A 7,105-nucleotide genomic window follows, 5' to 3' on the forward strand; every position below is an offset into this window, starting at 1 on the left:
GAAGGAAGCAGAAGGTAAGCAGAAGGTCCCCGACATCTCCAACTAAAAAGGATCCAAGCAAGTAGGCATGAAAAACCTCAGCTTGAGACCCTGGAGAGCCACTGCCAGTCTGGGTAGACAATACTGACTTTGATGGACCGAGGGTCTGATTCAGTAGAAGGCAGCTTCATATGTTCATATTTGGGCTTTATAAGTGTTTCTAAACTATTCTGTAAATCCATGTATATTTGTATAATTTATCTACATTTATGTACTTATATTTAGCTATTTTAATACTGGGCTCTTTAATTTGGATTCATTTAACCTTCTAGATTCTTAATTTATTCTTTTGGGTTAAGTTTTCTCCCTCCTTTTTTTTGGGGGGGGGTCATTTTTAGGCTTATATCCTCCAACCTTCTTGAGATATTAATTATACCCTCCAAGTTTCAAAAATATTTAACCAGGGGCCCCAATTCTATGATCCCCGAAGAAGGTGCCCCTAGTCTTCATTATTTCAGTATAATTTATATCTCAAGAAGGTTGGAGGATATTAGTCTAAAAATGACCCCCCCCCCAAAAAAAAAAGGGGGGGGAGAAAACTTAACCCAAAAGAATAAATTAAGAACTTAGAAGGTTAAATGAATCCAAATTAAAGAGCCCAGTATAAAAGCAGAGCAGAGATATAAAGTTTTAAAATGTTTTAATAGTGTTTATTGTTTGAAGTTTGATCGTTTAATTGTATTTATTGTCTGAAATTTAGAACTGATTGTTAGCTGCCCTGAGTCCGCTTGCCAGTCTGGGTAGACAATACTGGGGGTATAAATTAAAGGTGATAATAATAATAATAATAATAATAATAATAATAATAATAATAATAATAATAATAATAATAATAATAATAATAATAATAAACAATATATTCCCATATAGCTCTACAGGAAAGGAAAAGGAAAGGTCCCCTGTGCAAGCACCAGTCATTTCCGACTCTGGGGTGACGTTGCTCTCATGTTTTCACGGCAGACTTTTTCACGGGGTGGTTTGCCACTGCCTTCCCCAGTCATCTACACCAGGGGTCCTCAAACTACGGCCCGCGGGCCAGATGCGGCCCGCTGAGGATGTTTATGCGGCCCGCCGGGTTATGGCAAGATCAGACCGGAAGTGACGTTCGACCTAAACTCGCGTTAGCAACGCACACTTCCGGCACTGGGCTGAGGCAGCGGAGACAGAGTGTGAGGTGATACTGAGGTGAGGTGAATTCCCAGGCCGGGGGGTGTGGTGTGGGGAAGGGAGAGAGATGCAGAAGACGGAGAACTGATGGCCCGCGGCCTTGTACAGTAACGGCAGTCCGGCCCTCCAACAGTCTGAGGGACAGTGAATTGGCCCCCTATTTAAAAAGTTTGAGGACCCCTGATCTACACTTTTCACCCAGCAAGCTGGGGACTCATTTTATCAACCTTGGAAGGATGGAAGGCTGAGTCAACCTCGAGCCGGCAACCTGAACCAGCTTCCGCTGGGATCGAACTCAGGTCGTGAGCAGAGGGCTCCGACTGCAGTACTGCAGCTTTACCACTCTGCGCCACGGGGCAGTTTCGAGCCTCAGGAGGCCTCGGCCAAGTCCCAAAGGCAGTGGGCGTGCTCAGAGAACGCTCGCTGCCATGCCCCCCGACTTTGCTGAGGCCGTCCAATTCTCCGGAAGCCTCAGCAAAGTCAGGACGGCAGCGGGCACTGGGTGCGGGGAGGGGGGGCACCTTGTGGTTCCCCTAGGCCAAGTGGCACCTCAGGCGTCCGCCTACTTGGCCCACTCTCACACGCTGGCCGTGGCTCTGTCTGGCTTGTTCAATTGCACAAGAGCTACAGAGCAAAACCTCTTTTTTCTTCATTGGCTAGAGTTGCCCGGTCCAATTCAAGAAATATCTGGGGACTTTGGGGGTGGAGCCAGGAGACTAGGCTGGAGCCAGGAGCAAGGGTGTGACAAGCAGGATTGAACTCCGGAGGGGGTTCTGGCTATCACGTTTAAAGGGACTATACATCTTTCAAACACCTTTCCTCCATTTGGAAATAATGAAGGATAGAGGCACCTTCTTCGGGGGCTCATAGAATTGGACCCCCTGGTTAAATATTTTTGAAACTTTGAGGGTGTTTTGAGGAGAGGCACTGGATGCTATGCTGCAAATTTGGTGCCTCTCCTTCAAAAAACAGCCCCCCCCCCAGAGCTCCAGATACTCACGGGTCAATTCTCCATTATGCCCTATGGAAATTGGTCTCCATGGGGTATAATGGAGTGCCCAGCAGGTTTTGATGCAATGATTCAGAGGGTTTGATGCAATAATTTGATGCAATAATTCAGAACAAGAGGTGTCAGTTATCAGAAACTGTTAAACAAAATATCGCAAAAGTACTAATCTTTTAAGGTGCTTTTAAAAAAAAATCTTTAATTGTGTTTGTGTCCTTCCAGGGCTCTTCTTCCAGGGCCTACTGTAAGCTCGTCGAGGAGTTGCGTCAACGTGGCAGATGTGGTTCAATGTGGCCAAGTGCAAAGTAATGCACATTGGGGCCAAGAATCCCAGCTACAAATACAAGTTGATGGGGTGTGAACTGGCAGAGACTGGCCAAGAGAGAGATCTTGGGGTCATGGTAGATAACTCACTGAAAATGTCAAGACAGTGTGCGTTTGCAATAAAAAGGCCAACGCCATGCTGGGAATTATTAGGAAGGGAATTGAAAACAAATCAGCCAGTATCATAATGCCCCTGTATAAATCGATGGTGTGGTCTCATTTGGAATACTGTGTGCAATTCTGGTCACCGCACCTCAGAAAAGGATATTATAGCATTGGAAAAAGTCCAGAAAAGGCAACTAGAATGATTCAAGGGTTGGAACACTTTCCCTAAGAAGAAAGGTTAAAATGCTTGGAGCTCTTTAGCTTGGAGAAACGTCAACTGTGGGGTGACATGATAGAGGTTTACAAGATAATGCATGGGATGGAGAAAGTAGAGAAATAAGTACTTTTCTCCCTTTCTCACAATACAAGAACTCGTGGGTATTTGATGAAATTGCCGAGCAGTCAGGTTAAAACGGATAAAAGGAAGTACTTCTGTTCTGTTCCCTGTTAGGATTAACCTCCTCACCTCAAGCCACTTCTCATCCACAACGCCCTCAGAAATGAGAGCCAGTTTGATGCAGTGGTTAAGTGCGTGGACTCTTATCTGGGAACCGGTTTGATCCCCCACTCCTCCACTTGCTGCTGCTGGAATGGCCTTGGGTCAGCTTCTTGCTATCGCAGAAGTTGTCCTTGAAAGAGCAGCTGCTGTGAGAGGCCTCTCAGCCCCACCTACCTCACAGGGTGTCTGTTGTGGGGGAAGAAGATATGAGATTGTAAGCTGCTCTGAGTCTCTGATTCAGAGAGAAGGGCGGGGTATAAATCTGCAGTCTTCTTTTGCTTCTCCTCCTCTTCTTCCTCTTCCTCCTCCTTCTCCCCATGGGAAAGGACACTGGGACCAGGGCCTGCAACAGATCAGGATGCCAACTCTGTCCCCCTATTCCCTCTGACAGCACTATCACTGGACCTAACAACACCAGCCATGCTAGCTCAGGTTCCGACGAACATAAATCCAACATTAAAAAGTGCAACAGTCCAAATCCAGCAGGGGAAGATTTCAGTCTTCCAGCTCATTCTGTTGCTGATTTAAGAGTGGCAGCCCTGGTGCACAGAAACCTCAAGGGGAGATTGCAATGTGAGATGCGGAACTCAGTTCATTCACAAGTTCAAAACCTCCGCCCCATGCACGGGATAAAGAGATTTATTTATTTATTTATTTATTTATTTATCTATTTATTTATTTATTTATCTGGGATTTATATCCCGCCCTTCCCACCGAGTGGCTCAGGGCGGCTCACAACATATGTAAAACTAACATAAAAATAAATTACACTTTAAAATTAACATTTCATATTAAATCATTAAAATCCAACATTTGTTATAAATATACATATCATTAAAAATCAGACAGCGGTTGTGAAGCTACACTCTATTCAACTTCAAATACTGATTCGGTATACTGTCTTCAGCATTCCGGTGTTCCATATTCAATATTCAGTAGTCAGTAGATAAGATTCTTATCTCACTTACAAATGCTAATTTTCTGTCCTGAAGCATTCTTGCCTCTGCGCTGATCAAGCTTTGCATCATACCTCTGCGTCCTGACTCCTCTCTTTGCAAAGCGCCTTTCCCACAATCAAACTGGGATAGAGGGACTCAAATACCTACGTATCAAATCTTTTAAAATTTGCTGTGGGGGGAAAAAAGGGCACAGTGTCTTTTAAAAAGCCCCTCCCCTCTGTGGTTCACTTTCACAAAGTAGCACTAGAGGAAGGACTGCAATTACCGTAAATCTCCCTACAGTGCAACCCCCCCCCCAAAAAAAATTCCCAGTCGTAGGGATTAATAATCCACAGCAGGGCAACCAAAATACACACCGGGGAGTGGGTGGGTGCATTGAGGAGGTGAGTCCCCCCGCTCCATGGTCCTTAGGAGAGACATGGTGGTGCCCTTAGAAGCCCCCCTCCTTCCTCTTTTGATTTGTAGACCTTTTTGTCTCCCCCTATGATGCTTTAAAGAGGTAGCTTTGCGTCTCTGGATCGAGAGCCTCCTCCTCTCCAGGCTAAACATGCCCAGCTCCTCCAACCTTTTTTTCATAGGACTTGGTCTCCAGACCCCTCACCATCTTCATCGCCCCCCTCTGGATCCATTCCAGCTTGTCTATATCTTTCTTAAAATATGCTGCTCAAAACTGAACACAATACTCCAGGCATAGGCGTAACGTATGCGGGGACTGGGAGGCTGCAGCCCCCCTGGGATTTTCCCACCCGGGGCTAAGCCCCCAGTGGGCAACCAACACAGGACTTGGGGCTTCAAAGGCATGAATGGGGTGATAAAGGCTGTGTGTGATTTTCCCTCTGAGCTTCAAAGTCCGTGAATGACTTTATGAATGACTTTACAACCCAACCTCAGTTCCTTAGAAATGCGAATTGAACTTCCCCCACGCCAGAGGCTAGGTGTCAATATGCAGATTAACCAGTGTTGGTAAACTCTAATTTGGTAAATCAATACATTGGCAGACCAGAGTCAAGGGGGAGGAGATCATAGCTCTCGCAGCACACATGAGATACAGACCTCTCTGAGACCCATCCCGCTGGTCTAGAGTGCTGACGGACTCTCTTGATATTGTAAGGTAATTGGGAGATCTGCAAAAGTTTTCACTTGTATCTTTGGATTCTCTGGATTAGCCAGTCAGTCAGTCAGTCACATTTTATTTGTATCCCGCCCTCCCCGCCAAAGTGGCTCAGGGCAGCTAACAACAAGAACTTAATGAATACATTGTACAATAAATAACATTTAACTACAATTGATTAAAATCTATTAAAATTCTAAAAAAGAACATTAGTGTATTTGGTGCTATGATCGCTGGCAAGTTTGCTTAGCAGTTTGGCAGTTTCAGCTGGCGAAGGCCCTGCGGAACTGTTCAAAGTCCCTGTTCAAAGAACTGTTCAAAGATTAATTACTAAAGTATCGATATCCGGCACATATCAATCCTTATAAGTTTGGTGTCTGTTGGGAAATAAAGCCTGGTTGGTGGCTACACCCACTTTTAATGTACCAACCGTCAGATTCAAAATACTTGCTTGGTTCCAATTTACTTTTGGGGGGGAAAGTGAGATTGAGTGTGGCCATGAAGATCGGAGGCCTTTAAGAACAACATTTGAGACCAGTGGCACCTTTAAGAACCAACCAAGTTTTATTCTGAGCATCAGCTTTTGTGTGCATGTACACTGTTTCATTTCGATTGCACACACACAGACTTATTTTATCTGACGTGAGCCTTTTTTTTTGCTATTAATCATTGATCTTATTTATTGTTTTGCTGCTGTTGGTTTTATGATGTGAGCCATCCTGAGCCCATTTTGTGGGTAGGGCAGGATATGTTGAATACATGAAATGAAAGTTTGATTTCTGAGTTTAAGTGAAAACTGAATGATTTAGGTGTCAACAGCAGCTGTAAACTGTAGCATATGCTGTGGTAGCAGAAGGGGTAACGGGGGTTGGGAGAATATTTGATTGTAGTGTAATTTCTAAAGAAACAGTTTGCATTTTAATTAAAAGTTAAAGTTGTATTTCAGCTGTCTGAAGATCATTTGTTGAAGCCCGATGTGCTTTGCAAGTTGAACCCGAAGAGCGGAAATATACCCTGCATAGGAATGCAGTCATTTCCCATAGATTGAATCATGTGATTTTCATTAATGATTTGTTCTGAATATCTGTGTTTTTAAGATGGAATTTGAAGCAGTGTTCTAAGAGGCCAAGGTATATAAAATCCTAGGTGGTAGGGGGTCATGGGCCATGGGCCCTGTTCTGAATTGCCTCAAAATGTACTTGTACTCACTTTGTAGGATATGAGTTTGAAGTGAGAAGAGCGTTGCCACTAACTCGGAACTTTGTACATTGCTCAGAAATTGAGCACCCAGAAACTGTTTTGTATTCTGCCCTGGGTCAGAGGCCCATGAATGTATCAAACAAAGGTATCTGTGATGCCATAGTTTTGTCAATTTCAGTACAATTGTACTTTATTAATGAGGCAGAAACAAGACACCTGTAAGTGAACGTCCAGGGAAACTTATAAAATATTCCCCTAAAGCTTTTCTGCACTGCCTTTTTCTGTCGAATTTGTGACCGTTGGTTTGTCCTATGCGCATGATATGTATATTTGCAGATCTTAAAGTGACTATTCTAAAAGTGAATTTCAAAAACAGGGCACAGCAAGAGACCTCTGAGATACCACTAGAACCACTGGCAAAGTCCCACCTTTTCCTGGGTTTGGCCCAGTCCAAGGGCATTGTTGGGGAGGGGTGCTCCCTAAATGTATGGGGAGGGAGCTTCTCTATAAATTCATAGGTAGTGATAACGGAGGCACCTCCCTGTGATGTCACTGACTCCTCCCTATGATGTCACTGGATCAAATGCCTCTGCAGAAAATGAAATGCCCCCCAGAAAATGAAAAGTCTACGTCCCTGACTCCAGGTGAGGTTTTACCAGAGCAGAATGAAGCAAAACCATCGCTTCAAGTGATCT

Source organism: Heteronotia binoei, chromosome 2, assembly GCF_032191835.1.
Source record: "Heteronotia binoei isolate CCM8104 ecotype False Entrance Well chromosome 2, APGP_CSIRO_Hbin_v1, whole genome shotgun sequence".
Taxonomy (NCBI): domain Eukaryota; kingdom Metazoa; phylum Chordata; class Lepidosauria; order Squamata; family Gekkonidae; genus Heteronotia; species Heteronotia binoei.